Source organism: Pseudophryne corroboree, chromosome 2 (genome assembly GCF_028390025.1).
Source record: "Pseudophryne corroboree isolate aPseCor3 chromosome 2, aPseCor3.hap2, whole genome shotgun sequence".
In the NCBI taxonomy this organism is placed as follows: Eukaryota; Metazoa; Chordata; class Amphibia; order Anura; family Myobatrachidae; genus Pseudophryne; species Pseudophryne corroboree.
The window spans coordinates 220,170,888-220,196,744 of NC_086445.1; the positions used below are offsets into that span (position 1 = coordinate 220,170,888).

At 48.4% G+C, this 25,857-nt stretch overlaps 1 protein-coding gene across 7 annotated transcripts in view; it reads right to left on the bottom strand.

Annotated features, from left to right (window-relative positions):
• DTX3 (deltex E3 ubiquitin ligase 3) overlaps window positions 1-25,857 on the bottom strand; it is a 150,546-nt gene that overhangs the window by 85,745 nt on the left and 38,944 nt on the right. The window contains exon 3 of one of the 7 annotated variants that reach the window (XM_063952341.1): window positions 5,342-5,448. The exons of the other annotated variants lie outside the window; for them this stretch is intronic. The gene's annotated coding sequence lies outside the window, so the exon portion shown is untranslated. The remainder of the gene's footprint in view (window positions 1-5,341; window positions 5,449-25,857) is intronic. 7 annotated transcript variants of the gene reach the window in all.

Genomic DNA, 25,857 nt, shown 5'->3' on the forward strand with positions numbered 1-25,857 from the left:
TCCAGAACGGGCGGGAGAGTGCAGATGACTCTGCAGTACCGATTGACCAAAAATGAGGTCCATACCTGCCAGGGTATCAAACTTGTAAAACTTCGTAAAGGTGTTTGAACCCCATCAAGAACGCCAAGACCCCACGGTTAGCCGCCCAGAACGCACCCACCGTTCTGGTAGAATGGGCCTTCACCGATCTCAGCAACGGCAATCCAGCTGCCGAATGAGCCTGCTGAGCTGGCAATCCAGCTGCCGAATGAGCCTGCTCGGCAACGGCAATCCAGCTGCCGAATGAGCCTGCCGAACGAGCACGCAATAGTCTGCTTTAAAAGCAGGAGCCCCAATCTTGTTGGGAGCATACAGGATAAACAGAGCGTCTGTTTTCCTAATCTGAGCCATTTTGGCAACATAAATTTTCAAACTTAGACCATATCGAGATACATCGATGTCGCCATGGCGGCAGTGGCCACCGGCACCACAATAGGTTGGTTCATGTGAAACGATGAAATCACAGATTTGGCAGAAAACCCTGACGAGTACTCAACTCTGCTCTATCTTCATGGAAGATTAAATAGGGGCTCTTGTGAGACAAAGCCGCTAATTTAGACACCCGCCTTGCGGATGATAAGGCCAACCGCATAACCACTTTCCAAGTGAGGAATGTCCACTCAACCGTATTGAAAAGTCCAACCAATGAGATTGCAGAAACTGCAACGCACGTTAAGATCCCATGAAGCCACAGGGCACAAGGGAGGATGGATGCGTAACACTCCTTTTACGAAAGTGTGAACCTCTGGAAAGGAGGCCAATTGATTTTGGAAGAAACCCGATAAGGCTGAACCTGAACCTTAATCGATTCCAACTTAAGACCTGCATCCACACGCTCTTGTAAGGAAGGAATGGAGAAAACGACCCAATTGGAATTCTTCCGTAGGAACTTTTTTGGATTCACACCAAGCCACATACTTTCACCAGAATTGGTGGTAAAGTTTCAACGTTACTTCTTTCTGCCTGAAGAAGAGTAGGGATGACTTCACTGGGAATACCCTTTCAGGTTGGGATCCGGCGTTCAACCTCCAAGCCGTCAATGGAACCCGCGGCAAGCCTTGGAACCCACACGGCCCTTGCTGTAACCGACCCTCTCACAGAGGAATAGATCAGGGATCTCCTATGAGTAATCCCTGAAGGTCCAGATACCAGCCCTCCTTGAACAGTCTGAAAGAATGAGGATCACCTGAACCTTTTTCTTATAATCTTTTAGCCTCTTTGGAAAGATTGGAAGTGGAGGGAACACATAGACCGACCGAAAACACCCACGGTGTCACTAGGGCGTCCACCGCTAACTTAAGGGACCCTCGACCCTGAACAAAATCTCCGAAGTTTCTTGTTGAGACGAGGCCATCTTGTCTATATGCGGAATTCCCCAAAACATGTCACTTCTGTGAAAACCGTTTGATGAAGACTCCACTCTCCTGAATGGAGAACGTGTCCGCCGAGGAAGACTGCTTCCCAGTTGTCCACTCTTGGAACGAACGTCTCTGACAGAGCGCGTAAACGTTTTCGTCGCTCAGCGGAAAATCTTTCTGTCTTCTGCCATTTCCTCTTCGGTTTCTGTTTGTAGAAAACCGATATAAATGGCCCTTAACTCTAAACCGTTAATGGGATGACCAGTATCCTAACTTGACACCCGTCCTAGTAGAGAATCACGCTGCCGCCACGGGAGTGATATTCTGGTCTTGAAATCATGATTATCCCAGGTGGAAACCGGACCACTCGTCCAACAAATTCTGCTAAAACTCTGGCATGCAAGCTAGCCACTGAATGGCCTCGTAGGCCACAACTCATTCAAGTAACTGAATGTATTGATGGATTGACATTGCTTCCGGTCTGACCAGCCTCTGAATCCTCAGAGCTCTTTCCACTGGAAGAAATTAATATTGGCCAACCCGACCCCCACGTCGTAGGGACCAACCGGTATTCCGCTAAGTTCTGAGAACTGTCAGGGAGAATTCAAGGTTTTTCACCATGTTGCATCATGATCTCTCCGTAATCCGGAGAATGAACCAGTACAGAATACTTCTGACTCCTTACCCTCGAAGGAAAAACCCCTCATACCGCCATCACTCTGGCGAAATGCCAATCCTGAATCGGAACCTCATGTAAGCCTAACGCGGAAGAAACCGTAATTAGACCTCCAGTCTACTTTTTCAGAGTGGAGAAACCTGCCATGAGAGATTCCCTCATGGAACTCGAGTAGAAATTTAGAGATTTCAGATATAGGATTCGAAAGGGCTCGAACCGTCCGGTCTTGAAAAGACAAAGAAGCTTGAAGAACAGCTTCTTCTTTTTTTTTTTTTTTTTTTTTGTGACCGGGACAGCCGGACAATGACCTGATCCTGACACAACTCTCGTATTGTGTCACATACTACCTCCCTGTCCGGAGGAGACTCTGTAAGGTCTATTTGAAAAAATCGTTGAGGGGGAACGTCTGGACCACTCCCGTATGTTCCCCTAGGGATGCTATCCTTAACTCACTGGTCCATGTCCTTTCCAGGGCTGATTCAAGAGTTTCCAACGCGGGCCCACCGGTGCGGGCTCCCGCAAGATAGTCCCAACGTCCTGCGGTGGACCTGGCAGAAACATAGGATGAATTCTGCTCCTGTGAACCTGAAAACAAGGTATCTGACTTCTTACCTCCTTTCACCCTCCTTTTCCTGCAAAGAAAAGGGGAATCCTTATCCATTCGGTAGAAATGACTGCATCCTACAAGAATGCGTCATTCACCTTAGTGAGGTAACCTAGGGCAAGAAAGTAGACTTACCAGTGGCATCCGCCGCGAGCATATTCACAAAGCTATCACCAAAGCAGGCTTCACTTCCCCAGGAAAGATACTCCATCTCATCTCGGAGTCAGCAGTAGCAACCGTTTAGTGAATCCGCAACGCCCTATCAACCGAGACTGCCCTGGACTTGGCTTGCGAACCCAAGAATCCCCGACCGTATGCTACCATGTTCTAGATATGACCCAACTTAAGGAGTATCCCATCTCTCCCCAGGGTAATTATATCGGATGACAAAGTAGCCAACCATTTCCGAATACAAGCACTCCCCCATGCGCATGTAATGCAAGTATAATCAACATATATAATTAAAATATCACTTAGCATCCTGTATAAGATCCTCTGTGACAGGGCCCCATGCCGGGCAGGGGTTGACTCTCACTTTATTCTATGCACGGCGGGAAAAGAATAACACTCGGCCTACTCGTGAGGATTCGAAGCCATCTTGTCACGGCTGACCTAGAGTATTTCAACAGAGCGACCAGCACATGAAAAGGAATAACTTTACTTCAGCATTCATTATAAAGTTTATATATATATATAAATTTGCCCATTTATATACACATATATACACACATATGTCACTGTATATATATAACTCATATATATATATATATATATATATACACCTAGTGACGTTAATACGTTCTTAATGTGTGTGAAACATGTACTGAACGCTGATTTGTGGATCTAATCAGGAAACTTTATGGTCGACATAAGAATTATTATTCTTGTCGATATCCGGGAGTAGCAACTATGCGAAATAAAATATCTAATAAGAATAATACACCCTCCACAGATATTACTATGTCTGTGCTACCGTACCATACATATATATACATACATACAGGTATAGCCTTTTGAAAAGCATCACAGTATCATGCAATGTTTACCCAGTTAGATTTGTTGGTGCCGACAAGGTCACCCACACACGTCTGTATATCATGCAATGTTTACCCAGTTAGATTTGTTGGTGCCGACAAGGTCACCCACACACGTCTGTATGTCCCATATAGTTTTCTCTTGTGAAAGCTATACATCTACTGACATTTTCATGAACCAAGTAGCATCAGGCGTCGGCGGTGCCGACTGAGACATTTTTGACAGAGTACTCAGCCGCAGACATGCCGACACACATGTACTAACCACCCACCGACATTACACTGATTATTTTATGTCAGGGAAACACAGAAGACGTTTTTCAGCTCTATTACACCACATTCCTTATATATTGTGCTTTTCTTATACATATAACACACTAAACCACTGTGCCCCCCCTTGTTTTTCACTGTGATATCATCAGCAGTGCTTCTGGCAGGGCCAGCGTCTCTGTGAGGAGAAAATGGCGCTGTGTAGAGCTGTGAGGGCTAAGCCATGCCCCCTTAATGGCGCGCTTCAGCCACGCTATTTTTTAGCTTTTTTACCCTGGTGGGGGTCTGTATACAGTGCCTATGCACTGTATACCTCTTGTGCCAGCCTGATATGGAGGTTTTATGGCTGCCCAGGGCGCCCCCCCTGCGCCCTGCACCCTTGTAGTGCCGCTTGTTTGTGGGAGCAATGGCGCGCAGCGCGACCGCTGCGCGGTACCTCTGCAGACTGAAGTCTTCTGCCGTGTTTATGAAGTCTTCTTTGCTTCTTTTACTCACTCGGCTTCTTTCTTCTGGCTTTGTGAGGGAGACGACGTCCCGGCTCCGGGAACGAGCAGCTAGGATATACCAAGTGATCAGACCCTCTGGAGCTAATGGTGTCCAGTAGCCTAAGAAGTAGAGCCTTTGAACTCACAGAAGTAGGTCTGCTTCTCTCCCCTCAGGAGAGCTCCCCTGTTTTGTGTCCAGTCTCTCTGGGCACAGAATCTAACTGGAGTCTGGAGGAGGGGCATAGAGGGAGGAGCCAGTCCACACCCCTTTTAAAGTCTTAAAGTGCCCATGTCTACTGCGGATCCCGTCTATACCCCATGGTCCATTTGGAGTCCCCAGCATCCTCTAGGACGTATGAGAAATAATTATATAAACCATAAACTATAAATAGGAAAGCTCAGAGGTTAGAAATGGAACAAAATAGTTTCTGGTATTTAATGTAGAGATAGAAATGCCCTTTAAGAGCTAAAAAGAACTGGCATGGAGCAGGGCGCTGCTAGGGAGTGATGGAAGACTGCTACAATATGCATACAGAATATTAAAAGGGTGGTGGCCGTAGGCTTTATTGGCCTTTTTCCTTGCTAACGCTCATTAACCCGTAGAGTCCGTGATAAGTTCAAGGCGCTCCTCTGGGTTGAACAGAAATCCACGTTAAATGATCGCGGACTCACATGGGCTATAACTGAATAGCCCCACCAGCTCAATTAGCCCGCAGTAATTAACAGCGGTTAATTGAATCCAGTCCTAAGTGTTTAATGTCAATATGCAAATTACAGTTTATATGCAGGACGGTACTGGACCAAGTATTAATAAATGAGCATACTCTATACACTGTAAAATCATCACTTTATATGTACGGCTAGACGCCTCTTACCTTGAGTTTTACAATTAGATTTTTAATTTTTTTTGTCATTAGTGTCACTCTAAGTACTCAAAAATCTTGGTCCTTTAGAATCTTGTAGAAACCTGGAAGTTCTGGAACTTTAAAGGGAAATTGCTTAAATTTAGATGTTATTTGAAACAACTGTCAATATATTAAAATAATTCTAAGGGTCAAATGTAATATTCTGCAAGTTGCAGAAACCGGCATGATTCCAGTGAGATAGTCACTAGATTTAAAGTGGTAATTAGTTTAAAGGCAAAACCAACCGGGTTTTATCTTTAAACAAATTGCCTCTTTAAATCTAGATATCACACAGGTTCACACAAATTGCAGGATATTGTATACCTGCTGGGATGAGCAGAGATGAAAATCTTCTTCTCGGATAGGATAAATAGACTCCTAGGGGTATATTCACTAAGCTCCCGATTTTGACCGAGATGGTGTTTTTTCTTCAAAGTGTCATCTCGGGAATTTACTAAACTCAAATCTCGGCAGTGATGAGGGCATTCGTATTTTTTTGGAAGTCAATGAAAAAAAAATCCGAATGAATACACCATCGGTCAAATACGACTGTTTTTTGATACAACTCGGTAATTTACTAAAAAGTGTATTTCACGAACACTGCCGGCAATAGCCAAACACTGCCGTGAAAAAATACAAATCGTAAAAAAAAAGCAGATTTAAAACAGACCTGCTTTTTTTTACCGTGTTCTGATAGGCATGCACGGATCCATGAGATCCGTGCATGTTTATCAGTGGGAAGGGGTGGGAAAGTGTTAAATTTGCAGGAAAAAAATGCGTGGGATCCCCCCTCCTAAGCAAAACCAGCCTCGGGCTCTTTGAGCCGGACCTGGTTGAAAAAATATGGGGAAAAAAATGTCAGGGGTTCCCCCATATTTAATCAACCAGCACCGGGCTCTGCGCCTGGTCCTGGTGCCAAAAATACGGGGGACAAAAAGCGTAGGGGTCCCCCGTATTTTTGAAACCAGCACCGTGCTCCACTAGCCAAGTACATAATGCCACAGCCAGGGGACACTTTTATACTGGTCCCGGCGGCCCTGGCATTACATACCCAACTAGTCACCCCTGGCCGGGGTACCCTGGAGGAGTGGGAACCCCTTAAATCAAGGGGTCCCCCCCCCTCCAGCCACCCAAGGGCCAGGGGTGAAGCCCGAGGCTGTCCCCCCATCCAAGGGCGGCGGATGGGGGGCTGATAGACTTTTGAAAAAAATGTGAATATTGTTTTTAGTAGCAGTACTACAAGTCCCAGCAAGCCTCCCCCGCAAGCTGGTACTTGGAGAACCACAAGTACCAGCATGCGGTGGAAAACCGGGCCCGCTGGTACCTGTAGTACTACTACTAAAAAAATACCCCCAAAAAAACAGGACACACACACCGTGACAGTATAAGTTTATTACATACATGCACACCTCCAAACATACATACTTACCTATGTTCACACGAGGCTCGGTCCTCTTCTCCATGTAGAATCCTAGGGGTACCTATGAAAAAAAATATACTCACATAATCCAGTGTACCTTCTGTTCTTTGTATAATCCACGTACTTGGCAAAATATAAAAACGGAAACCCGACCACGCACTGAAAGGGGTCCCATGTTTACACATGGGACCCCTTTCCCCGACTGCCAGGACCCCCCCTGACTCCTGTCAAAGAGGGTCCCTTCAGCCAATCAGGGAGCGCCACGTCGTGGCACTCTCCTGATTGGCTGTGTGCTCCTGTAGTGTCTGTCAGGCAGCACACGGCAGAGATACAATGTAGCGCCTATGCGCTCCATTGTATCCAATGGTGGGAACTTTGCGGTCAGCGGTGAGGTTACTTTCGGTCAACCGCTGACCGCAAGTAACACGAAAATGCAGAATACGACAGCTTAGTAAATTAGTCGTAATAAATTCAAAAAAGTTGCAAATTTACACTTTCGATGTCATTCGTGTTTGAACTTTAACCTCATTCTGAAAAATACGAATTTTAGTAAATATACCCCCTAGAAATGTAACAAACTTCATATCCTATTAACCCCTTCATTGGTGAGTTTTCAATTTAAAAACACACCCTGGGGGGTGTTTTTAAATTGGCGTGGGAGCGGTAGGGAAGGGGGGGTGAGATTATCACCTGGCGATCGCCCGCAGGGATCGCCAGCCCCAGTGCTGAATCCTGGCTGCCTTGTGGCGCCCGGGAATCAGCATAAGCCATTTTACAGCTAATAGAAGTCCGGGGTGGTGGGCTAAACTCCATAATGGAGCATGCTGATTCTAGGGCGCTGTGCACGCTGCAGGAGGTAATATGCAAAGAAATCTTCTGGGCTAGCCAGCGCTGTCAGCACACAACTGAAGAGGTTAACATAGGGCAGTACAGATGTGTAATGGTTAGCATTACTGCCTCACAGCACTAAGGTTATGGGTTTAGTGGCTAATTCAGCATGGATCGCTGATCTGCTGAAATCGCTATGGAGCGATTTCAGCACATCAGCACATACGCAAGTACGAGCTTGCACGAGGTCTTAAACTTTGTTCTCTTCAGAACGCAGTGCAATACCTGGAGGGGGGACGGGAATGCGGCGTAGACACTGCTTTTTGTGGGCTTCGATGCTCCTTTTAGGGGTGTGGCCCGGACAATGGAGGCATATCCGGACCGTTGGAGGGACAGGTCACTGTGGATGTGTGATCTCACACGCAGCCGTAGCGATAAAAAAGATGGTGGGTAGCCATCTGCCTACGCACCTAGGCTGCACGGGCAGAGGGCTACCCTTAACATGCGATTGCTGCAATGCCTAGCGAAGTGGTCGCATGTTAGCGGGGGATAGGACCCAGCATGCGGGGCGGACTTGCCCTGTGCTGGATATCCTCCCGCATGCTTGAGTAATGAGTTGTTGTTGTTGTGCGATACAACTCATTCTGAATTAGGCCCTTAGTTCCCACCATGACCCTAAAAATGTGGAGTTTGTGTGTTCTCCCTTTGCGCATGTTACTTCTGGGTATTCCGGTTTCCTCCCACAATCCAAAAATATACTGTTAGATTAACTGGCTCCCGACAAGAATTAACCCTAGTTTGTATGTACGCGGGCAGACTAGATGGGCCAAGTGGTTCTTACAGTATCTGTCATCACATTCTATGTTTCTATAACCGTTTTAGTAAAAAAGATAGGAGTCACTGCTTATATATAAGCCAAACTTACTGAGACTAAATTTACAGAAACACTTCTGATTATTTAGGTGTTACACTCTTTATAAAGAACACTCTCAATGACTATTTGCAATTAATGTGTAAATTGACTTTTCCCAAACAACTGAAGGGGAATGTGACATCTAGGTGTGTGGTGTGCTTCGCTCACAGATAAGGGTCTTGTAGGTTCAGGGTCTCCATGACAACTGTTTCAGTCAAGTAAAATGTTCCATGTTTGAAGGTGCTATAAAGGCATCAGCTGAAGTGCAATTACAAGGTCTGTGAGTTTTCCAGAACATAACATTTATAGCAACTGATGGAACAGCCTCAGAATGTTTATGAAGAAGGTATGCACAATAGTAAGTGTAAATCCTGCTTATTGTCATCTGTTCTTATGGGGACTTTTTGCAATGACTACATAAAAAAAAAAAATTATATAGCAAAAATTCCTTAAAAGCAAAAAAATTGCATTTACACAGGAACCTCTGCAGTGTAATGCTGAATGGCTTTTATAGCAGTCATCTATTATATAAACTGGCTGAATAGCTGAGCGCGGGGTACTGGCAGACTACACCAAGCACCCACCCAATCTATTTGATAATGCCCTTAAATTCTGACTCCACAGTTGCGCACTAGAGCTGAGCAGGCCCCGCCCCCTCACAGTCCTTATGCTGGCCATACATTAGGACGAAACGCATCCAATGCGAGTCGTCTCATGATGTCCCTTCAACTTCCCAGGAAGCTCCCTGGCAGTCCTGGCCTCATGAGTGACAAATGATGTACTAACCACCCCTCGTTAATCCATCCTGTGCCTCACAAAAAAAAATAAAAAATCCAGAGAAAGGTCACTCAAAATTGTACGATGCATCGTATGTGCCTAAAACATGGTACGATGTGCATACGATTGCGACAGATAATATGGGCAGCACGTATGATCAAAGGATGCGACATTCGACCCGCGGTGCCGCACATTGCATAATAGTCATACACAAATCATGGCCCTCATTCCGAGTTGATCGGTCGCAAGGCGAATTTAGCAGAGTTACACACGCTAAGCCGCCGCCTACTGGGAGTGAATCTTAGCTTCTTAAAATTGCGACCGATGTATTCGCAATATTGCGATTACTAACTACTTAGCAGTTTCAGAGTAGCTTCAGACTTACTCTGCCTGTGCGATCAGTTCAGTGCTTGTCGTTCCTGTTTGACGTCACAAACACACCCAGCGTTCGCCCAGGCACTCCCACCGTTTCTCCGGCCACTCCTGCGTTTTTTCCGGAAACGGTAGCGTTTTCAGCCACACGCCCCTGAAACGCCGTGTTTCCGCCCAGTAACACCCATTTCCTGTCAATCACATTACGATCGCCGGAGCGATGAAAAAGCCGTGAGTAAAATTACTTTCTACATAGCAAAGTTACTTGGCGCAGTCGCAGTGCGAACATTGCGCATGCGTACTAAGCGGATTTTCATTGCGATGCGATGAAAAATACCGAGCGAACAACTCGGAATGAGGGCCCATGTACGATGTGCACACGATGCATCATATGAGGCGTCGATATCGTGTATTCGTACACAATATCGACCTAGTGCATGGTCAACATTAGTACCAGCTGCAGAGATAGGGTCTGATCCATTGACCTTTGCCCACAGCCCATACACAATCCACTCTGCCCCACCACCATCAGCCGGCAATATAAAAGTCACAGAGGGGTATGCAATTAGCTCTGTTAACTGAGCTATTCGCTATTTTTAGGGCGAATGGGGATTCGCCTAGGCAAAAAATGCGGCAGGGGCGGAAACCATGTGGATTGGTGAATCCACGTGTTTTCCGTCGAAAACGCTGCCCATTTTCACCGATTTTGAGGCATTTTCGCCAATGCCTTGTCACTAAAACATAAGGTGGAAAGGCATTGGTGAAAATACCTTCAAAACGCACAAAAAGGGCCCTAACTGAATACTCAGTGGGGCATATTCATTAGCTCTGAAATGATCGGAGCTAATTGCATACCCCCCCCCCCACAGTCTCTTTTCCCTCAGTGAATCGGCAGCCCCCAACCCTCCCCCCTTACAGAAGCTTCAGTACCCCCTCCCACTGCAGAAGAAGGTCCTGAAATAACACATACCCACAGTTTGATACAGTGCCGAAATACACCCAGCTCCACCCCATGAGGCGAAAGTGATGATCAGCCACCATCCACCATTCAATAAAACCATGTGGTGCAGTCAAATAGGCGGTAATGCTCAAGTAGCCCATTATCTAATATTATTACTATTTTAGTAGAATTAAATAATGAAAAAGTTATTGGGATGTGTGTTTCAAAATAGGGTGCTGAATAATAATTTGTATAACAGGGACATCTCTAGATAACAAACTGCATGGGCTAATGCTATACACTAGGAATTCTAATAAAGAGAGAAAAGGGTACAGATAGACAAAAGAGAGGGAGACCAAAATAATGGAGAGAGGGAGAATGGCGGGAGAGGAAAGAGGGAGAGAAAGGGAGATGGAGAGATGCGGGAAAGGTTAAGGCAGGGGGAGATTGTAGAAGTGAGATGAAAAAAAATGCTGATACTATCAGGGACAGTAGCTAATGAGCCGGCTAACGATAGGTTCAAAATTCTAGTTCATATAACAGGAGCAGTTGTCAGACCATGCTAATAGATGTAGTCAGGGGCTTAACTAGAACTCTGTGGGCCCCATAGCAAAATCTTGAAAGGGCACAGAGAGGTAAAAAAACACACAAAATGGCCCCCACATGGAAAAAAAACCTGTAGCTGCAGCATGTCATTAAAGCACTTTGGGCGGATGGGGACAACGCAACCTATGACGTCACTCCGCCATTAGTAGAGTCACGTCTGGGCCACCTGGAAGTGCCTGGATAATAGCTGAGCATGGTGGGCACACTGTCAGATTAAGGTTCTCATGGGTCAGAAGCTGAAGTTTGTGAAGGGCCTTAAGTGTGCCACTGGGGGGACCAGTGCTGCGCCATGAAAAAAACGTACCTAAAATAGTGCTGGGCCATGGGGACAGTGTGTCTGTGTGTGTTAGGCTATAGAGCAGTGTGTGTGTGGTTATGGGGGCAGTATTTACAAGACTATGGGGAAGTGTGTGTGTGCGCGACTATGGGGAAGCGTGTGTGTGTGCGGCTATGGGGAAATGTGTGTGTGAAACTATGGGGCAGCGTGTGTGTGTGTATGTGCAGATATGGGGAAGTGTGTGTGTGTGTGTGTGTGTGTGTGTGTGTGTGTGAGGCTATGGGGCAGTGTGTGTGTGCGCGCGGCTATGGGGAAGCGTGTGTGTGTGTGAGGCTATGGGGCAGCGTGTGTGTGTGTGCGGCTATGGGAAAGTGTGTGTGCGTGAGGCTATGGGGCAGCATGTGTGTGTGCTGCTATGGGGAAGTGTGTGTGTGTGTGTGATTATGGGGCATCGTGTGTATGTGAGGCTATGGGGCAGTGTGTGTGTGTGTGTGTGTGTGTGTGTGTGTGTGTGTGTGTGTGTGTGTGTGTGAGGCTATGGGGCAGCGTGTGTGTGTGAGGCTATGGGGCAGCGTGTGTGTGTGCTGCTATGGGGAAGTGTGTGAGGCTATGGGAAAGTGTGTGTGTGTGCTGCTATGGGGAAGTGTGTGTGCGGCTATGGGAAAGTGTGTGTGTGTGCGGCTATGGGAAAGTGTGTGTGTGCGTGAGGCTATGGCCCAGCGTGTGTGTGTGCTGCTATGGGGAAGTGTGAGAGGCTATGGGACAGCGTGTGTGTGTGCTGCTATGGGGAAGTATGTGTGTGTGAGGCTATGGGGCAGCGTGTGTGTGCTGCTATGGGGAAGTATGTGTGTGTGAGGCTATGGGGCAGCGTGTGTGTGTGCTGCTATGGGGAAGTGTGTGTGTATGAGGCTATGGGGCAGCGTGTGTGTGTGCTGCTATGGGGAAGTGTGTGTCAGGCTATGGGGCAGCGCGTGTGTGTGCGGCTATGGGGAAGCGTGTGTGTGTGTGAGGCTATGGGAAAGTGTGTGTGTGTGTGAGGCTATGGGGCTGCGTGTGTGTGTGCGGCTATGGAGCAGCGTGTGTGTGTGTGAGGCTATGGGGCAGAGTGTGTGTGTGAGGCTATGCGGTATATGCAATTGCGGTCGAATTCCCGAAAATGTCGAAAAACGGGGCATTTTCGACACAGAAAAAAAAATTGACAATGCAATACAGTACTTTTCGACAAAAAAACAGACTTTTCAGATTCGACTTTTTGCAATTCGACATTTTGAAAATTCGACATGTCTGCAGTGGTAAAAATTCGGCAATTCGACAAAAGTATATTCAATTGAAGAATGTCGATTCGACTTTAGTGCTTTTCGACAGTAATATCGTCAATTTCCTTCCGCCTCACTTTGCTGGCGGAATCTAATAAAAAAAATGTAAAACCTTTTTTTTGTGTGTTTTTTTTTATTGCTCATAGCATATCTATTTATATTAGAAGGGATTATGTACTTGGTTTATCTATTAGAGGGACACAAGTATTATTTATATATTTTTAAAAAGAATATTTTTTTTTTTAACTGACTAAAATAGAGAGAGCATGGTTTTTAGTGGGAAGGGGTGGGAATGGGTTAAAATCAAGAAAAAAAATGCGTTGGGTCTCCCCTCCTAAACATAACCAGCCACGGGCTCTTCGAGTCGGTCCTGGTTGTAAAAATACGGGGAAAAAACGGACAGGGGATCCCCCGTATTTTAACAACCAGCACCAGGCTCTGCGTCCGGTCCTGGTGCAAAAAATACGGGGGACAAAAAGCGTAGGGGTCCCCCGTATTTTTTGTACCAGCACCGGGCTCCACTAGCTGGGGAGATAATGCCACAGCCGGGGGACACTTTTATACCGGTCCCTGTAGCCGTGGCATTAAAACCCCAACTAGTCACCCCTGGCCTGGGTACCCTGGAGGAGTGGCGACCCCTTAAATCACCCTGGCCCTTGGGTGGCTGGGGGGGGACACCCCTTGATTTAAGGGGTCCCCACTCCTCCAGGGTACCCCGGCCAGTGGTGACTAGTTGGGTATTTAATGCCACAGCCGCAGGGAGCGGTATAAAAGTCCCCCCCGGCTGTGGCATTATCACCCCAGCTAGTGGAGCCCGGTGCTGGTACAAAAAATACGGGGGACCCCTACGCTTTTTGTCCCCCGTATTTTTTGCACCAGGACCTGGCGCAGAGCCCGGTGCTGGTTGTTAAAATACGGGGGATCCCCTGTCATTTTTTTCCCCGTATGTTTGCAACCAGGACCGGCTCAAAGAGCCCGAGGCTGGTTATGCTTAGGAGGGGGGACCCCACGCATTTTTCCCCCGTGTTTTTTAACCATTTCTGCGCCGTCGGAAAAGTCGAATCCAGGACGTACTTATCCGTCAATTCCTCCGTTTTTCGACAGCGGGACTGTCGAATCCGTTTTGTATTGAATATGTCGAATTCCGGCACCCCCCGGCCGGAATTCGACTGTCGATTTGTGTCGAATTTAAAAACGGACCCCTATGGGGCAGCGTGTGTGAGTGTGAGGCTATGGGGCAGCGTGTGTGTGTGCAGCTATGGGGAAGTGTGTGTGTGTGTGTGTGTGTGTGTGTGTGTGTGTGTGTGTGTGTGTGTGTGTGTGTGTGTGTGTGTAAGGCTATGGGGAAGCGTGTGTGTGAGGCTATGGGGCAGCGTGTGTACAGATGTAACCATGCTCATCTTTGCTGTGATGCAGCATACTGCAAAACGTATTTCTGATGGCGCATCGGGCTGTGACTATTTAATGGAATTAAAGGATCTAATGGAGCGATTACACATGTATATAACATGTGCATACACATGTGTATAATAACTAAATGGGGTGAGCATACAGTAGGTGCTGGGCACTGTGCTCCTATCAGTGCTTGTAGCTTTAGCAACACAATGATTTGCATCAAATAGTTTTCCTTTCAAAATAAAAATGTGCCCTCCTCAGTGATCAACACCCTGCCCTAGAGTGAGCACTAGAGATGGATAGAATTACTCCATCTTGGAGGAGAAGCATTATACTTTGTAAAGTCACCAAAGGGATTACCAATATCAAACCACAGGGAGGTCGATGCCTTCAGTGAAAATAAGATTTTACTCACCGGTAAATCTATTTCTCGTAGTCCGTAGTGGATGCTGGGACTCCGTAAGGACCATGGGGAATAGCGGCTCCGCAGGAGACTGGGCACAACTAAAGAAAGCTTTAGGACTACCTGGTGTGCACTGGCTCCTCCCTCTATGACCCTCCTCCAGAACTCAGTTAGGATACTGTGCCCGGAAGAGCTGACACAATAAGGAAGGATTTTGAATCCCGGGTAAGACTCATACCAGCCACACCAATCACACCGTATAACTCGTGATACTAGACCCAGTTAACAGTATGAACAATAACTGAGCCTCTCAACAGATGGCTCAACAATAACCCTTTAGTTAAACAATAACTATATACAAGTATTGCAGACAATCCGCACTAGGGATGGGCGCCCAGTATCCACTACGGACTACGAGAAATAGATTTACCGGTGAGTAAAATCTTATTTTCTCTGACGTCCTAAGTGGATGCTGGGACTCCGTAAGGACCATGGGGATTATACCAAAGCTCCCAAACGGGCGGGAGAGTGCGGATGACTCTGCAGCACCGAATGGGCAAACTCTAGGTCCTCCTCAGCCAGGGTGTCAAACTTGTAGAATTTAGCAAATGTGTTTGACCCCGACCAAGTAGCTGCTCGGCAAAGTTGTAGAGCCGAGACCCCTCGGGCCGCCGCCCAAGAAGAGCCCACCTTCCTCGTGGAATGGGCTTTCACTGATTTAGGATGCGGCAGTCCAGCCGCAGAATGTGCAAGCTGAATCGTACTACAGATCCAGCGAGCAATAGTCTGCTTTGAAGCAGGAGCACCCAGCTTGTTGGGTGCATACAGGATAAACAACGAGTCAGTTTTCCTGACACTAGCTGTCCTGGAAACATAAATTCTCAGGGCCCTGACTACGTCCAACAACTTGGAAGCCTCTAAGTCTTTAGTAGCCGCAGGCACCACAATAGGTTGGTTCAAATGAAAGGCTGATACCACCTTAGGGAGAAACTGGGGACGAGTCCTCAATTCTGCCCTATCCATATGGAAAATCAGATAAGGGCTTTTACATGACAAAGCCGCCAATTCTGACACACGCCTGGCCGAAGCCAAGGCCAACAGCATGACCACTTTCCACGTGAGATATTTTAATTCCACGGTTTTAAGTGGCTCAAACCAATGTGACTTTAGGAAATCCAACACCACGTTGAGATCCCGAGGTGCCACTGGAGGCACAAAAGGGGGCTGAATATGCAGCACTCCCTTAACCAAAGTCTGAACTTCACGTAGTGAAGCCAGTTCTCTCTGGAAGAAAATCGATAGAGCCGAAATCTGGACCTTAATGGAACCCAATTTTAGGCCCATAGTCACCCCTGACTGTAGGAAGTGCAGAAAACGGCCCAGCTGAAATTCCTCCGTTGGGGCCTTCCTGGCCTCACACCACGCAACATATTTTCGCCAAATGCGGTGATAATGGTTTGCGGTCACTTCTTTCCTAGCTTTAATCAGCGTAGGAATGACTTCCTCCGGAATGCCCTTTTCCTTCAGGATCCGGTGTTCAACCGCCATGCCGTCAAACGCAGCCGCGGTAAGTCTTGGAACAGACAGGGCCCCTGCTGCAGCAGGTCCTGTCTGAGCGGCAGAGGCCATGGGTCCTCTGAGATCATTTCTTGAAGTTCCGGGTACCAAGCTCTTCTTGGCCAATCCGGAACAATGAGTATAGTTCTTACTCCTCTTCTCCTTATTATTCTCAGTACCTTGGGTATGAGAGGAAGAGGAGGGAACACATAAACCGACCGGTACACCCACGGTGTCACTAGAGCGTCCACAGCTATCGCCTGAGGGTCTCTTGACCTGGCGCAATATCTTTCTAGCTTTTTGTTTAGGCGGGACGCCATCATGTCCACCTGTGGCCTTTCCCAACGGTTTACAATCAGTTGGAAGACTTCTGGATGAAGTCCCCACTCTCCCGGGTGGAGGTCGTGCCTGCTGAGGAAGTCTGCTTCCCAGTTGTCCACTCCCGGAATGAACACTGCTGACAGTGCTAAAACGTGATTTTCCGCCCATCAGAGAATCCTTGTGGCTTCTGCCATCGCCGTCCTGCTTCTTGTGCCGCCCTGTCGGTTTACATGGGCGACTGTCGTGATGTTGTCTGACTGGATCAGTACCGGCTGGTTTTGAAGCAGGGGTTTTGCCTGACTTAGGGCATTGTAAATGGCCCTCAGTTCCAGAATATTTATGTGTAGGGAAGTCTCCTGACTTGACCATAGTCCTTGGAAGTTTCTTCCCTGTGTGACTGCCCCCCAGCCCCGAAGGCTGGCATCCGTGGTCACCAGGACCCAGTCCTGTATGCCGAATCTGCGGCCCTCTTGAAGATGAGCACTTTGCAGCCACCACAGCAGAGACACCCTGGTCCTTGGAGACAGGGTTATCAGCCGATGCATCTGAAGATGCAATCCGGACCACTTGTCCAACAGGTCCCACTGAAAAGTCCTTGCATGGAACCTGCCGAATGGAATTGCTTTGTAGGAAGCTACCATTTTTCCCAGGACTCGCGTGCAGTGATGCACCGACACCTGTTTTGGTTTCAGGAGGCCTCTGACTAGAGATGACAGCTCCTTGGCTTTCTCCTCCGGGAGAAACACTTTTTTCTGTTCTGTGTCCAGAACCATCCCCAGGAACAGTAGACGTGTCGTAGGGACCAGCTGTGACTTTGGAATATTTAGAATCCAACCGTGCTGTTGTAGCACCTCCCGAGATAGTGCTACCCCGACCAACAACTGTTCCCTGGACCTCGCCTTTATCAGGAGATCGTCCAAGTACGGGATAATTAAAACTCCCTTTTTTCGAAGGAGTATCATCATTTCGGCCATTACCTTGGTAAATACCCTCGGTGCCGTGGACAGACCAAACGGCAACGTCTGGAATTGGTAATGACAATCCTGTACCACAAATCTGAGGTACTCCTGGTGATGATGGTAAATGGGGACATCCAGGTAAGCATCCTTGATGTCCAGTGATACCATGTAATCCCCCTCGTCCAGGCTTGAAATAACCGCCCTGAGTGATTCCATCTTGAACTTGAATTTTTTTATATATGTGTTCAAGGATTTCAAATTTAAAATGGGTCTCACCGAACCGTCCGGTTTCGGTACCACAAACATTGTGGAATAGTAACCCCGTCCTTGTTGAAGGAGGGGCACCTTGACTATCACCTGCTGGGAATACAGCTTGTGAATTGCCTCTAGCACTGCCTCCCTGCCTGAGGGAGTTGTTGGCAAGGCAGATTTGAGGAAACGGCGGGGGGGAGACGTCTCGAATTCCAGCTTGTACCCCTGAGATACTACTTGAAGGATCCAGGGATCCACCCGTGAGCGAGCCCACTGATTGCTGAAGTTTTTGAGACGGGTCCCCACCGTATCTGGATCCGCCTGTGGAGCCCCAGTGTCATGCGGTGGACTTGGAGGAAGCGGGGGAGGACTTTTGCTTCTGGGAACTGGCTGTATGCTGCAGCTTTTTCCCTCTACCTCTGCCTCTGGGCAGAAAGGACGCGCCTTTAACCCGCTTGCCTTTATGGGGCCGAAAGGACTGTACCTGATAATACGGTGCTTTCTTTGGCTGTGAGGGAACATGGGGAAAAATGCTGACATCCCAGCTGTTGCTGTGGAAACGAGGTCCGAGAGACCATCCCCGAACAACTCCTCACCCTTATAAGGCAAAACTTCCATGTGCCTTTTAGAATCTGCATCACCCGTCCACTGCCAAGTCCATAATCCTCTCCTGGCAGAAATGGACATTGCACTTATTTTAGATGCCAGCCGGCAAATATCCCTCTGTGCATCTTTCATGTATAAGACTGCGTCTTTTATATGCTCTATGGATAGCAATATAGTGTCCCTGTCTAGGGTATCAATATTTTCCGACAGGGAATCTGACCACGCAGCTGCAGCACTGCACATACATGCTGAAGCAATAGCTGGTCTCAGTATAATACCTGAGTGTGTATATACAGACTTCAGGATAGCCTCCTGCTTCCTATCAGCAGGCTCCTTTAGGGCGGCCGTGTCCGGAGACGGTAGTGCCACCTTTTTTGACAGACGTGTGAGCGCTTTATCCACCCTAGGGGATGTTTCCCAACGTGACCTATCCTCTGGCGGGAAAGGGTACGCCATTAGTAACCTTTTAGAAATTACCAGTTTCTTATCGGGGGAAGCCCACGCTTCTTCACACACCTCATTTAATTCCTCAGATGGGGGAAAAACCACTGGTAGTTTTTTCTCCCCAAACATAATACCCTTTTTTGTGGTTCCTGGGGTAATATCAGAAATGTGCAACACATTTTTCATTGCCTCAATCATGTAACGTGTGGCCCTATTGGAATGTACATTTGTCTCATCGTCGTCGACACTGGATTCAGTATCCGTGTCGACATCTGTGTCTACCATCTGAGGTAGCGGGCGTTTTAGAGCCCCTGATGGCTTTTGAGACAGCTGGGCAGGCACAAGCTGAGAAGCCGGCTGTCCCACATCTGATATGTCGTCAAACCTTTTATGTAAGGAGTTGACACTTTCACGTAATTCCTTCCACAAGTCCATCCACTCAGGTGTCAGCCCCGCAGGGGGTGACATCACATTTATCGGCACTTGCTCCGCCTCCACATAAGCCTCCTCATCAAACATGTCGACACAGCCGTACCGACACACCGCACACACACAGGGAATGCTCTGACTGAGGACAGGACCCCACAAAGCCCTTTGGGGAGACAGAGAGAGAGTATGCCAGCACACACCAACAGCGCTATATAACACAGGGATTAACACTATAACTGAGTGATTTTTCCCAATAGCTGCTTGTATACACAATATTGCGCCTAAATTTAGTGCCCCCCCCCCCCTCTCTTTTTTACCCTATGTAGTCTGGAAACTGCAGGGGAGAGCCTGGGAGCGATCCTTCCAGCGGAGCTGTGAGGGAAAATGGCGCCAGTGTGCTGAGGGAGATAGCCCCGCCCCTTTTTCGGCAGACTTCTCCCGCTTTTTTCTATGTATATCTGGCAGGGGTATTTTACACATATATAGTCTCTATGACTATATTATGTGTTTTTTTGCCAGCCAAGGTACTTAATATTGCAGCCCAGGGCGCCCCCCCAGCGCCCTGCACCCATCAGTGACCGGAGTGTGAGGTGTGCATGGGAAGCAATGGCGCACAGCTGCAGTGCTGTGCGCTACCTTGTTTGAAGACCGAAGTCTTCTGCCGCCGATTTCCAGGACTCTTCTTGCTTCTGGCTCTGTAAGGGGGACGGCGGCGCGGCTCCGGGAACGGACGATCGAGGTCGGGCCCTGTGTTCGATCCCTCTGGAGCTAATGGTGTCCAGTAGCCTTAGAAGCCCAAGCTAGCTGCAAGCAGGTAGGTTCGCTTCTCTCCCCTTAGTCCCTCGTAGCAGTGAGTCTGTTGCCAGCAGATCTCACTGAAAATAAAAAACCTAAAATAAACTTTCTTTTTCTAGGAGCTCAGGAGAGCCCCTAGTGTGCATCCAGCTCAGCCGGGCACAAAATTCTAACTGAGGTCTGGAGGAGGGTCATAGAGGGAGGAGCCAGTGCACACCAGGTAGTCCTAAAGCTTTCTTTAGTTGTGCCCAGTCTCCTGCGGAGCCGCTATTCCCCATGGTCCTTACGGAGTCCCAGCATCCACTTAGGACGTCAGAGAAAATAATTTACATTACATCCAGTTGCCATATCCATGACATTTGGTAATATATGGAGAATGCTGGAATAGAGTAAGTAAGATTCTAATAGACCAAATGCACAGCTTTGTCACTAGTACATTTCTGTACAATATAGACTTACATTTGTATAGTACTGTATGACAATACCTGATTTGGTGAAGAGACTACTAAATATATGTCCACATAATCTCAGAGATTGTTATATTATTGCAAATGGATTCTGTAAAACTGGAATAAAGAACAAAAAAGTCTCTTAAACTAAATCAGATTTCTCTTACGTCCTAGAGAATACTGGGGTCCACATTAGTACCATGGGGTATATACCGGTCCACTAGGAGCCATGGGCACTTTAAGAAATTGATAGTGTGGGCTGGCTCCTCCCTCTATGCCCCTCCTACCAGACTCAGTTTAGAAAATGTGCCCGGAGGAGACGGTCACGCTTGGGAAGCTCCTGAAGAGTTTTCTGCATTTGTTTTCCTTTTTATTGTTTTCAGGCATTGCTGGGTGGCACCAGACTGCCTGCTTTGTGGGACTTAGGGGGATGACGACGACGGCCCAACCTTCCTAGGGTTAATGGTCCCGTTCCCCATACCTCCCAACTTTCCAGCAGCACAAGGAGGGACAATAACGCGCGCCGAATGCACGTGGCCGAATTTGGGGGCGTAACTTCGCTGAATGGGGCGTGGCCTTGCTGCAAACATAACGATCACAAACCATGCCCCCCGTTTTTGTCAATGCGGGGGCATGGACAGTGCTCAGAGAGCTGCTGGCCATGCCCCCTGTCCTCCTCTGTCGGGGAATAGACGCTGTGCGCATGCGCACAGCATCTATTCACCGCTGCTCTGATCAAAGCAGCGAGTGACAGGGGGGGATCTCCCAACTGCCCCCCACCTGCGGGACACTGCGACCCGCGGATGGGACAGCGGGACAGACCAGGAAAAAAATTTGGGAGGTATGCGTTCCCCGCTAACAGGACACTGAGCTCCTGAGGGTCCTATTCGCAAGCCCCACCACGGCGAGCGTACAGACCCGCAGCACGCCGCCTCCCCTAACAGAGTCAGCAGTAAGAAGAGTAGTGAGTAGGTGGCCGGCATCCCGGTTAGCGGGTCGCCGGCTGTAATGGCAGCACAAGGGGTAGGAGCGCAGCGCTGATAAGCAGGTTGCGGCTCCAGGCGCATACAGAGTGCTGTGTGTTCCACTGTGAGGGGCGAGCTGAAGCCACAACACACATATATCCACACTGGCAGCAATTCTACAGGGGTTTTCAAACCCACTGTAGAACAGAAATTACCTCAGCAAGTATTGAAAAAACGGGAAGACCGCATGCGATTAAGGGGACAGGGCTTCACTAGGAGCGGATCCAGCAGCTCACCAGCGCCATTTTCCCTCTGCAGCTGAACACAGACAGACTGGCAGGGAAGCGCAGCTCCTCCACAAGGACTCCAGAGTACCTCAGCGGTACCAGGGGGTCATAGCAATTGGGGGGGCAATATTTGGTATACTAAACCTTATTTAGGGTACTTAGTTTGTGACCCAGCTAAACTTGTACTATAGCTATAGGGGCGCTGTGTGGCTGGCTCCATTATACTCTGTCTCCCTAGAGGGCTCTGTGTGGGTTAACTGTGTTTTACCCTATTTTCCTGTGTGCATGTTTTCTTTCACATTTACTATGTCAAAGGAGTGTGTCTCATGCACAGCAGAGTGTTTTTCTCAATCTGGGGGATCACTGCCGTGTACTAGTCTCAGGCTAGTGGATCTGAACCAGTATGGTTAGATTCATTAAAAGGGATGATTTCAAATATTTCGAATAAATTATCCCAAAATGAGAAGGAGACGCAATACTTAAGGCAATCTGTTGATGACCTGATGAATAGAGATTCAGTGGTCATTCAAGCGTCCCAGACCCCTACCATTAGTTCACAGAAGCATACTCTGGCCCAAATCATGCAGGCTGATACTGATGATGATGATGTATCAGACCCGGAGGAGGGTGAGGTGGACTCGGGATGGGGGGATGCAGCTTTGTCACAGGGTATACAGGCCCTGATAGAAGCTATTAGAGATGTCCTGCACATCCCTGATAAGGTATCAGAGGACGAGGAGGAATCTTATTTAAATGTGAAAAGGAAATCCTCAGCTACTTTCCCTGCATCTAAGGTATTAAATTCCCTATTTGAAGCAACTTGGGTAAATCCTGACAAGAAGTTTCAGGTCCCAAAACGGTTACTCACATCCTTCCCGTTTCCTCAGGATGACAGGAAAATATGGGAAAACCCACCGATAGTTGACGCATCGGTTTCTAGGCTGTCACGTAAGATAGTTTTACCTGTCCCTGGGGCAGCTTCCTTGAAGGATGCTGCAGACCGCAAGATTGAGACCACTCTCAAATCTCTGTACACAGCTGCGGGGGTGGCCCAGAGACTCACTATAGCTGTGCATGGATCTCTAGGGCCATTGCTAAACGTTCAGGTAATCTAATTGATGGGTTAGATTCCTTATCCAGGGGGGAGATCATTTTACTCCTACAGCGGGTGTAGTATGAGTGGCCGGCGGCCAGGATCCCGGGGGCCAGCATACCGGCGCCGGGATCCCGACCACCGGCATACCGACAGCTGGGCGAGTGCTAATAGCCCCTTGCGGGCTCGCTGCGCTCACCACACTGCAGGCAGAGTGGCGCGCTACGCTATCTATTCTCCCTCCAGGGGAATCGTGGACCCCCAAGAGGGATAATATGTGTCGGCATGCTGGCGGTCTGGATCCCGGCGCCGGTATGCTGGTCGCGGCATACTGAAGACCACCCCCTACAGCATATACAGGATTCTGCTACCTTTATGGTGGAGGCCATAAAGGAAATTGGTTTACCCAATGCACGCAACAGCAACTGCAGATTCACAGGAACAGAACCCCGATTCTGCTTCCTCTAAGCCTTCAGCATGACGGTGGCCTGCATTGCCTGGAAGACAGGCAGGTGGGAGCCCGTTTGAGATTCTGCAGTCACACATGGGCAACGTCATGCCAGGATCCCTGGGTCAAAGATTTTATAGCCCAGGGCTACTGAGTGGAGTTTCAGGAACTCCCACCTCACAGATGTCAGCGTCCGGAGTCTTACCGGTACGCTGGGGCCGCTGGGCTGGCTTCCTTGGCGTTGTGCGGGCAGCGGCGGAGGTGGGCTGCTGCGCCGGATCCGTGGCCAGCAGTAGCGGCGGTGAGGGGGTCCGCTCGTGGCGGCGGGACGCCGCTACAGCGGGTCGCTCTTGCTGAACCGTTGCTTGGAGACCAGGGGCAGTGAGCAATGTGGCTTTGCAAAAAGGTCTGCATTACTGGGCGCCGCCATGTTGGAGACCAAGTTTTAAGCATAGTTCCTGTTTCCTGTTTCTTCCAGCCAATCCAGGGGAAGCTCTCCCTATAAAAGGGGGCTGGTTTAGGACAGGGATGCCAGTGCTTCAAGTTACAACCCTGTTGTAGGTGCTTTAGCCTGTGCTCCCAGGATTCCTGCTGTATCTTGGTTCCTCCTGATCCTGCTTGGTCGGTTCTCTGTTGCTGCTGCAGCCCTGCCGTTTCTAGCCTGCTACTGCCTGTGGAAGCGCTCCTGGAAAACCCGGTCCAGTAAGACTCTTTGGGCACAGTCAGCCCCGGGTCTTCTGCCTCGTCTTTCAAACCACACTCCACAGATCTCCTTCACCAGCCACGCCTTTGTACCACTGACCACAGCCTGCAGATTGTTATCTTCAAGCCTCGTTTTCCAAACCACAGTCCACAGTCCTTGTCTCCAGCCACGTTTTCAACTACCATCCACAGTTCCACAGTTCATCATCTACAGTCTCGTCTTTCGAATCACAGTCCGCAGTTCTTCACCTCCAGCCACGTCTTTAACCATTGTGCTTCAGCCTCGGTTCTCTACCTCAGCCCTGTACATAATAAATACTTTCCATTGACTCTCAAACCTCGCCTACGTTCTTCATTGCTACGTGTCCCATGCGAAGGAACTATATCCAGCCCCCTCATCTGGTTCATTCACAGCCTGCTACCTCCTCGGGCAAATCTCAGCTGCCGGATCCTCAAACCCTGCCAGACGTGACAGTAAGCACTGGCCCAATGGATTCGACGGGTGATCAGGCCTCAGGAGGGGATTCAACTGCAGATATCTGGTCTCGCTTAAGTAAGCAGGAGGCCACACAATCTCAAATCGTGCAGTTCATGCAGAGTATGTCCGAACGTCTCGATTCTCTCTGTGTTGCCATGACGGCCCCTCAAGTATCTACAGCTGCTCCCACATTGGCAATTCCTCTCCCGCTTCCACCTGTACCAGTACCACTTCCACGTTTGCATTTGCCACCTCCCAGTAAATTTGATGGGAATCCAAAACAATGCCGCGGGTTTCTTAACCAGTGCGAAATCCAGTTCGAACTACAGTCGGGATGGATCCCATCTTATCTAACTATCCAGAATTCATGGCCACCTTTCGAAGAATCTTCGACGAACCGGGCAGGACTTCTGCCGCCTCATTGGAGATCCTGCACCTGCGTCAGGGCACGCGTACGGTCAGTCAGTACGTGATCCAGTTTCGCACCCTTTCCTCAGAACTGAACTGGAACGAGGATGCTCTCATTGCAGCTTTCTGGAACGGTCTCTCCGAAAAGATCAAAGATGACCTCGCAACTCAGGACGTACCTGATAAGTTGGATAAACTAATTTCTTTATGCAATAAGTTAGATCTGAGGTACAGAGAACGCTGTATGGAAAGGTTGCGGTCAGATCGCCCTAAGCCTAGAGTTGTTCTTCCACCAATACCATCATCACCAACTGTGGAAGAACCCATGCAGATTAATCGCTCCCACCTCTCCAATGAAGAACGTCAGAGACGGCGACAAGGGAACCTCTGCCTGTATTGTGGTGCATCTGATCACTTTGTTAAAACTTGCAGTCTACGTCCGGGAAACGCCCGCTCCTAGTTTGTGCTGGAGAGGTCAAGCTAGGAGAATTCTCAGAATTACATACCAAGAAAGAGTCTGTCCTGTTAACCCAATTGGAGATCCCTTCTTCTCTTCTCATCCCTGCACTACTCGACTCCGGAGCCGCCGAAAGCTTCATTACGTCAGCTCTGGTCAAACGATCTGGAATACAAACGGTTCCTTTGGATCGTACCATTTCTGTTACCGCAGTGGATGGAAGTTATATCCCAGAGGGTATTATATCCTTTCGTACTTTTCCTCTCAAGATGAAGGTCGGAGTTCTCCATTCAGAAGAAATCTCTTTCCTTGTAATTCCTAAAGCCTCTCATGAACTAATCCTAGGGTTTCCATGGTTAATCAGACACAATCCCCACATTGAATGGCAAACTATGGATGTTCTCTATTGGGGACAAGACTGCTTTCGGAACTGTTTACCTTCTGTTAGACCTCTCTGTTCTTCCAACCCTTCCAGCCTTCCTGTGGAGTACCAATCTTTTCAAGATGTTTTCAGTAAGCATGGGGCGGACACCTTGCCTCCGCATCGTACTTGGGATTGTCCCATTGAGCTAGTACCCGGTAAGACTCC